This window comes from Cricetulus griseus, chromosome 3, assembly GCF_003668045.3.
Source record: "Cricetulus griseus strain 17A/GY chromosome 3, alternate assembly CriGri-PICRH-1.0, whole genome shotgun sequence".
NCBI classification, from domain to species: domain Eukaryota; kingdom Metazoa; phylum Chordata; class Mammalia; order Rodentia; family Cricetidae; genus Cricetulus; species Cricetulus griseus.
Window position 1 is genome coordinate 80,980,692 of NC_048596.1, and position 9,782 is coordinate 80,990,473.

Consider the following 9,782-nt stretch of genomic DNA (forward strand, 5'->3'; position numbering starts at 1 on the left):
TCAAGAACCTGCCCTCAGAAACCTGCTGATCCTCTCATTCCTGTGCTCTCTTCACCCACCTCAGCAACTTCCTGGATTGATAATTACCTACACTACATTCAAAGTCTTAATTTCTCTCTGAGCTCAGACTTAAGTTTCTGACTAATTATTCAGTGTTATGTGTTGATATTAAATATGCTAGACATTAATACTTAACAACTAATGCTTTAACCTGAATGAGCATGGCTACTGAGCAAAATGATATTCCCACCTCTAAATCTGCTCTTCTCAGTAAGTGCTGAAACCACAGATCCCGGTTTGTCAGGTTAAAATTCCAGAAGTCATCCTTCGGTGCCTCTTCCTTCCAGTCCTATTTTCCTTACTTAGTCATTGATTTACCAAGTCCCACACAGAAGAGGTGTCTCTAAGCACTCCCTATTTCCTCTTAAACATTTTCCTTTAGCACATTTTCCACTCCGCCAACAAGGTAATAATTTAAAAATGTGTAGTGGACTCAGTATTTGCTCTGCATTAACTACTGTAATGGCATTACTTTTTAGAACAAGTCCAATTTCCTGAACATGTCTCTAATGGGGTGATTTTCCTTCTCTGGGGGATCTGTGTTAGTTCTCTCAACCTGTGCTTGGAGCAAGTCTGTGGACAAAATACTGAGCTTAGTACTGGCTATCCTATGAGTCCCTCATGTTGAAAACTTGGAGAATGCACACTTGAAGGTATGTGGGACCTAGAGGTGGCCTAGTGGGGCATCTTTGGTCATTGGGGACATACTCACAGTGGGGTATGAGGTCCTGACTCTTCCTCATTCTCTTACTTCTGGCTTGTGACTCTTCCTCATTCTCTTTACTTCTCTTACTTCAGACATTCTGCTCCGCAATATATGCTTGCCATGAGGTGGAGATGCTGCCTCACCGCAGGACTTTGAAACTGTATGTCCAAACCAAGCTTTTCTCCTTATAAGTTGATCAATTCAGAATCTTTGTTGTAGTAAAGAAACTGACTGCACCTTTAATCACACTTGTGGGGCTGGGAAACTTCACACCATCAACACACACACACACACACACACACACACACACACACACACACACACACACACACACACAGTGCTTTACACCTGAAGCTCCTCTAGAGCCAAAGGCAGGGCTCGCCAACCATTACTTGTTGACACCAGACATTCCCTGGGAAAAAAGATAGTTTATACTAATTTTAAAAAGATTTATTTGTTCAATGTGCATGAATGTTTTGCCTGCATGAATGTCTGTGCACTATATACACACTTGATACCTGAGGAGATCAGAAGAAGGCATCAAATGAAGGAATTGGAGTTACTACTGGTTATGAGACACCACGTGGGTGCTGAGAAACCAAATCCAGATCCTTTGAAAAGGCAGCAAGTGCTCTCAACTGCTTAGTCATCTCTCCAACCCCAGTAGGAAGGGTTTACTGATGTGAATTTTTCCAGCATCTTGGGGAGTTGTAAGACTATTGCATGCTCTCCCCTACAGTAGAGCTTATTGTCTCTTCTACCCAGAGTTGGATAAGCTATCCTTTGTATGTGGGTGGAGTACAAGAACATATTATCACCCTGAGTGTGAGGACTGCATGTACAGGTGGTTTAATTGTCTGTTTGTTGGTTCTTTTGTCCCTTGCAGTGATATCAGGAGAGAAATATATAGATGGTTGCTAAAATAACATGCTCCAAAGCACAGAAATTCAATAGTGAAGACCAGGTTCTTGGCCCTCCTTTCTCATAGACTCTGTGACTTCTCTTAGCAGTTGTTTGCAACTGTTGCTCTCACAGTCTGTTTTCAGGTCTCCAATCTCATCTTACTAAATTTTACATCACTAACAGAAAAGCAAATTATAGCCTTGGTCTGTGTTGCTATCAAAGTACAAACCTAAAAGTAGACTGAATGATGGTATATCTCAGAAAAATTGGGATAAATCAATCACTGGGCAAAATTAAGGGATGCTGCTTATGTAATTTAGGTAAGGATTTCATAATCAAGAGACTGTAACTCAAAGTTATAATAAACCATAATGAGTTAAGACATTAAGGTCAGCCTTTCTCTCATCTCTCCTCTCTCTCCTTGACACTCCCTCTGTCTATTCTAGCTTTCTGAGTGCCGAATCTTTCCTTAGATGATGTCACTATCTCAGTGAAGTAAGGGCTGTGAATCCCCTGAGACCGTGTTGTTGATGAGTGGAGTAAGGTTCCCTAAGCACAGGATTAGAAATTATTGCCTTAGAACACAGCTATGCTGGGGAAGGATTACTGTTTTATAATGTGCCTTTAAATTCTTTGACTCCCATGAAGAGGTAGAATTTCTGTCTCTCTTCTAGAATCTGGGACACTATCAGTGACTGGCTGCTTATGTGTCCTTTGAAAGTAGATCTTAAAAGGTGATTTAATCTTGTGTAGGTGTGTGTGTGTGTGTGTGTGTGTGTGTGTGTGTGTGTGTGTGTGTGTGTGTGTAGACCAGAAGAGAACCTTTAGTGTTGTTCCTCAGGTGCTGACTACCATTTTAAAGGGAGACAAGGTATCACGGTGGCCAGGAACTTGTCAAGCAAGTTAGGTTGGCTGACCAAACAGTCCTGGGGATCTGTCTGTCTCTGTCTCTTCTAGTGCTAGGATTACTAACATGTCAAGTTTTTACTTTATGACATGTCTGGGATTGAACTAAGGCCCTCATTCTTTTGATTTATCAACTGAGCAACCGATAATCCTATCATGATTTAATCTTAATTATCTATGTAGGCATGAACTTTGAGACTACCATGCCATGAGGAAATTCTGGACACACCTTTTGTTATTCCAGCCCACTCAGGTTCCATGGGAGTGAAGTTCCTCTAGATGACAGGTGACTGGATACAATATTGGACAACTTTGAATACCAGACACTATTTTTCACAGTTCTGGAGTCTACTAAGTCCAAGATGAAGGGACTACTGATCTGCTTTCTCACTGTGTCCTCATAGAGTTGGGAGACAGTGATCTCTTTCTCTCCCCACTTCTCTTATAACGGCGCTAATTCCACCATGAGGGACCCACCTTCATGATCTTCTCTTATCTAGGATAAGAAAGCACAGTAGAAATATAGTCAACATATGAACTGTCAGGCAACATAATGCCATTCCTCAAATTCTTTCAACTCCCAAGTCCTTTAACTAAAGGTCCTAGATAAACCAGAGCACTGACATTAAAAAAAATCATGATTCCCTTTCCTCTTTCAAATTTCTACCCACAGAATTTGTAAGCATAATGAAGTGGTCATTTTAAACTGCACTATTTGAGGCTAATTTGTTATGCCCTAATGTGCAATCATGATACATTGTGTGCTTGTACATGTTAGGGAGTGGTGGCTGATGTACCTGCTTTTGAAAAGGTGCTGTCAGGGTATTACAAGTAGAGAACAAAAAACGAACAGCAGATGTGGTCAAGCTGCATTATATGCTGAAAAAGTGAGAGCTAGTGACTTCTTCACAGTCACTGTACAGTAGCCTCTGTTAAAGGTACAGGCTACTATGAGTATTTTGTCTAAGCATTCATGGGAAGGATGGAGTAGTGTGAAAGGAATCAGAATCTGTACTGAAGGATAGCAAAGATTCCTCTTAAAGGTAAAGGGCTTCCACTACATCCAGGGCAGGGCTTATGAATTGGACGCTGCAATGGAATGTACCAAAAATCATACTCTAGGCAAGATAGCCAGCACAGGAAGTAAAGTAGTGGCATGCAATTGTAACCCTAGTCTAGGGAGGTAGGGACAGGAGGATCATTGGGGCTCACTGGCTAGCTAGTCTACACTGGAGGATCCCTGGGGCTTACTGGCCAGATAGTCTAGCTGAACTAGTGATCTCCAGGCCAGTGAGAAGTTCTTCCTCAAAGGAGATAGGTAGTGTTCCTGAGGGTGACAATCAAGAATTTCCTTTGGTGTTCACATACATGAACACTCAAGTGCATGCACACTTTCATACACACATGTACCTGAACACAATGAACATGTATCCATACACACAATCATTCTCACTATGGGATAATGGTAGTAGGCCACAGGTTAAGAAGGACAAGTCAGGATCAACAGAAAAAGAGTGTGGGACACAGATAACTATTATTTAGATTGGAAAGTGTCACTCAACTAAAACCACCCAGTGCCTTCCACCATGGAAAGCTTTGGCTGGACAAAGATTTTCTATAGCCAGAGTTTTCATTAGATGAAATCCTGAGTATGACCATTTAACATCCAAGCCTTCAATCACAACTTAATATGAAAAATGAACAGAGAACAAATGCATCAAGAAAAGGCTTTAGAGAGAAGAGGGAGAACAGAGACATTGAAGAATGTCCAAATGTACATGCAAGCTTTTCAAGTGCTGGGCAATTTGTGTCTAAATAGGAAGCTAAACTTGGAGGTTGTCTAATGTCATCCTTTAGTTTTTTTATTGTTTTGCTGTATTTATTTATTTATTTAGATTTTTGGGACAGTGTTTCTCTGTAGTTTTGGAGCCTGTTCTGGAACTCACTCTAGACCAGGCTGGCTTCAAACTCACAGAGATCCACCTTTGTCTGTCTCTTGAGTGCTGGGATTAAAGGTGTGCACCACCACCATCTGGTTTGCTGTATTTATTTATGTGGAATATTTTTTTTACACTGTGTGAATGTATGTCACTGTGATTGGCTTAATAAAGAAGCTGACTGGTCAATAGCTGGACAGGATAAGGTTAGGTAGAAGAACTAAACAGGATGCTGGGAAGAAGAAGGGTGGAGTTAGGGGAGTCTTAAGCAGAAGTAGAGAGAAGAAGGACGGGCATGCCATACTAAGGAAAAGAACTAAGCCATGTGGCAAAACATAGATAAGAAATATGGGAGCTGGACGTTGGTGGCGCACACCTTTAATCCCAGCACTCAGGAGGCAGAGGCAGGCAGATCTCTGTGAGTTCAAGGCCAGCCTGGTCTCCAGAGTGAGTGCCAGGACAGGCTCCAAAGCTACACAGAGAAACCCTGTCTTGAAAAACCAAAAAAAAAAAAAAAAGAAATATGGGTTAATTTAAATTTAAGAGTTAGCTAGTAACAAGCCTGAACTATTGGATGAGCATTTATAATTAATATCAAACCTCTGTGTGGTTACTTGGGAACAACTTGTAGGACAGAAACTTCTGCCTGCATATTTATTTATTTATTTATTTATTTATTTATTTATTTATTTATTTATGTGTGTGTGGGTGCTTATGGAGATCAGAGGAGAATGTTCAGGAGTTGGTTCTCTCTTTCAACTATGTGGGTCTTGGAGATTGAACTCAGGACATCAGAACTGGTGACAGGTTCCTTCATCTGCTGGTAGACCTCATAGGTCCCATTTTTCTTTCAGAGTTTTCTTCTAGTGTAACATGTTGGGTATCTGAAGCCATGTTTGTACTACATGATGATCAGACTCCATGTAAACAACTCACATCGGTCAATTAGATTTGTTTTTCTTTTAGAATTAAGTTGGTGACACTGAAGTGGGAAGGTAACAGTGTCAGATGGTAAGGAATGTAGAAAGCTCATGTGTTGACACCATCCTAAATTTTCATAGTGAACAGGATGGATGGGTACGAGAATCAGGGAATGTGATCCTTTGCTCCTATGGAGCTGGGTGGAGTGGCTGCCTGCGTCCTTGACCTTCCTGATGCTGGCTATACCCTCGTGAGTCCTAGTTAGCAGTCCATGAAATGCCTCAGGTCTTGAAACAGAACACCCTTTTAAGTCTAATAGGCTTATAATATGAAACCCAATGAGGTTTGATTAAAATAGTAGTTGTGGACGATTGGACCAGGATTCATTTACTAATCTTACTGGCCAATTCATAGATTTTTATTCTTGCTGACATCATCTTTACAATAACCTTTTTGGATATGCCAACCAGTGTGAAACACACCAAACAGCATGAGCCTATACTGTTTAATATGTACACAATGTGACATGTACAGACCTCAGAGATGAACTCTTTAAAACTTAACAACTTTTCTTTAACACAAATATCTTGAGTTTAATTAAACAACATAGCATTGGGTTTACTTTCTTTAATAGGGAGAGATAGATAGATAGATAGATAGATAGATAGATAGATAGATAGATAGTTATACAGAGACCTTTTTTTAAACCTGGAGAATTATGACTGATACAGACTGTAGAAGTCAAAGTAAACATACTGATAGACCAAGGGAAGATGCAATACACAGACAGAACCTGTCTCTGTAATTTCTCTATTGTGTGATTGGATTTTGTCATTTAGTCTTGCCGAGTGTTAGTTTCCTCCTCTGTAAAACTTAAGTGTCAAACAGTGATAGCTCCTGGAAAATGTTTGGTAAGTAGTGTGCTGTTATTGTCACTGAGTGTCTTTAAGAAGAGTCATGGCTCCTGAGAAACCTTTGCTTTCATTTATTAATTGCCCAGTTCTCTCTCTCTGTTTTTTTTTTACAAAGAAGATATTTTAATATTTTAGAATCTTTTCAGTGATATACTTTAAAAGCACTGTTTATAATTAATGGATTGATTGAATAAATTCTTCTTTTTTCTTTCAGATTTTTTTATTTGAATTAGAAACAAGATTATTTTACATGACAATCCCAGTTCCTTTTTCCCTCCCGTCATCTCCTACCTCTCCCCCAACTAAAACCTTACCTATCACATACCTTTCTGCTCCCCCCTGAATGGTGAGGCCTTCCATAGGGTGTTATCAGAGACTATCGTATCCTTTGGGATAGGGGCTAGGCCCACCCCCCTGTGTCTTGGCTCAGGGAGTATTCCTCTATGTGGAATGGGTTCCCAAAGTCCATAAATTTCTGAGGTTTCCTCAATGAAATCCATGTTCCTGGGGTCTGGATCAGTCCTTCTCTGCATCTGAATTCCAGTTCAGTTGAGTGATAAGTTGTGGGTGTTGGCTTCTACTTCCACCAGCTGCTGGATGAGGGCTATCTCAATAAAATACTGGCAAATTGAATCCAAGAACACATCAGAGAAATCATCCACCATGATAAAGTAGATTTCATCCTAGGGATGCAAGGATGGCTCAACATATGAAAATCCATCAATGTAATCCACCATATAAAATACAGAGGAAAAAAAACCAGGAATATAGGTTTTCGAAGCATGACTTGATGATTCTCTGGATTTCCTCTGTGCCTGTTGTTATGGCCCCCTTTCATTCCTGATTTTATTAATTTGCATGTTCACTCTCTGCTGTTTGGTAAGTTTGGATAAAGGTTTGTCTATCTTGTTGATTTTCTCGAAGAACCAACTCTTCGTTATATTGATTCTTTGTATTGTTCTCCTAGTTTCCATTTTATTGATTTCAGTGCTCAATTTGATTATTTCCTGGCATCTGCTCCTCTGGGAGTATTGGCATCTTTGTGTTCTAAAGCTTTCAGTTGTGCTGTTAATTCTCTAGTGTGATTATTCTTCTGTTTCTTCATGTGGACACTTAGCGCTATGAGCTTTCCTGTTAGCACTGCTTTCCAAGTTTCCCATAGGTTTGTGTATGTTGTGTCCACATTCTCATTGAATTCTAGGAAATGTTTAATTTTTTTAATTTATTTCTTCCTTGACCCAGGAATTGTGCAATTGGGTGTTACTTAATTTCTACGAGTTTGTAGGATTTCTGTAATTTGTGTTGTTGTTGAATTCTAACTCTAAAGCATGGTGGTCTGGCAAGATAGAGGGGGTTATTTCAATTTTTTGTACCTGTTGAGGTTTGCTGTGTTGCCAAGTATGTGGTTGATTTCAGAGAAGGTTCCATGTGGTGCTGAGAAGAAGGTAAATTGTTTTGTATTTGGATGGAATGTTCTATAGATATCTGTTAAGTCCAATTGTGCCATAACTTCTCTTAGTTCCTTTGTTTTTTTGTTAAGTTTCTGTCTGGTGTTTCTGTCCAGTGGTGAGAGTGGGGTGTTGAATTCTCCCACTATAAGTGTGTACTATTTTATATGTGATTTGAGTTTTAGTAATGTTTCTTTTACAAACGTGGATGCTTTTGTATTTGGGGTATAAATGTTCAGAATTGAGACTTCATCCTGATGGATTTCTCCTGTGATGAGTAGGAAGTGACCTCCTTCATCTCTTTTGATTGATTTTAGTTTAAAGTCCAATTTGTTGGATATTAGGATTGCTACCCCTGCTTGTTTCTTGGGTCCATTTGATTGAATGGAAAATCTTTTCCCAACTTTTAATTCTTAGTTACCATCTGTCTTTGAAGTTGAGGTGTGTTTCTTATATGCAGCAGAAGGATGCATTCTGTCTTCTCATCCATTCTGCTAATCTGTGTCTTTTTATAGGAGAGTTAAGACCATTAATGTTGATGGATATTAATGACCATTGATTGTTCATTCTTGTTTGTTTTTGATTTGGTGATGGTGGTGAAATTGTGTGAGGGATTCTATCCCTTTTTCCTTTTGGCTGTTGGTAAAGTGGGACTATCTATTGCCTATATTTTTCTGGTTGTAGTTAACTTGCTTGGGTTGCAGTTTTCCTTCCAGAACTTTCTGTAGGGCTGGATTGGTGGATATGTATTGTTTGAATCTTGTTTTGTCATGGAATATCTTGTTTTCTCCATCTATAATGATTGAAAGCTTTTCTGGGTATAGTAGTCTGGGCTGGCATCCATGGTCTCTTAGCGTAGGTAGAATATCTAGCCAGGATCTTCTGGCTTTCAGAGTTTCCATGGAAAATTCAGGTGTAATTCTGATAGTTTTGCCTTTATAAGTTATTTGACATTTTTCCTTTGCTGCTCTTAATATTTTCTCTTTATTGTGTATCTTTGGGGTTTTGGTTATTATATGGTGAGGAGACCTTTTTTGCTTCAGTCTATTTGGTGTTCTGTAGACTTCTTGTATTTTCATTGGCATATATTTCTTTAGGTTGGGAAAGTTTTCTTCTATGATTTTGTTGAATATGTTTTCTGCACCTTTGAGTTGGATTTCTTCACCTTCTTCTATACCTATTATTCTTAGGTTTGGTCTTTTCAAAGTATCCCATATTTCCTGGATATTTTGTGTTAGGGATTTGTTGGACTTAAGATTTTCTTTGGTTGATGAGCCTATTTCCTCTAGTGTGTCTTCAACTCCTGAGATTCTCTCTTCCATCTCTTGTATTCTGTTGGTTGTGCTTATGTCTGTAGTTCCTGATCATTTACCCAGCTTTTCTATTTCCAGCATTCCCTCAGATTGTGCTTTCTTTATTGTCTCTATTTCAGTTTTTAGGTCTTGCACTGTTTCCTTCTTCTTTGTTTTGGTTTGCTTTTCTTCCATTTCTTTAAGGGATTTTCTCATGTCCTCTTTGAGGTCTTCTATCATTTTCATGAAGATGTTTTTAAGGAACATTTTAAGGTCATTCTCTTCTGGTTCATCTGCATTGTGATGTTCAGGTCTTGCTGGTCTCCGGTGGTGTCATATTGGGTTTTCTGTTATTGAATGTGTGTTTACTGTGTCCTTTCTCATCCTTTCTTCTGGTGAGTGTAGCAGGAGTTTCTTCCTCTCCTAGTGGGTATGGGACCAAGGTTCCCTTCTGCTAGATGTGAACAGATCCAATACTCTGATATCTGTCCCCTTCTCGTGGATGGAGGTGGTACTGTTACCAGGGTCTAGGCAGTGTCCAGGTGTGTTGAGTTCGAATCCGGTGAGCAGATAGATCCCTGGCGTCAGATGTCTCTGAGCAGGGCCACTGAACTGAGACCAGAAACAGCTCCTGGCCTACTTGTGCTGGTGGATGGAGGCAGAACTGCCACCGGAGCCTCAGGAGTGTCCGGGTG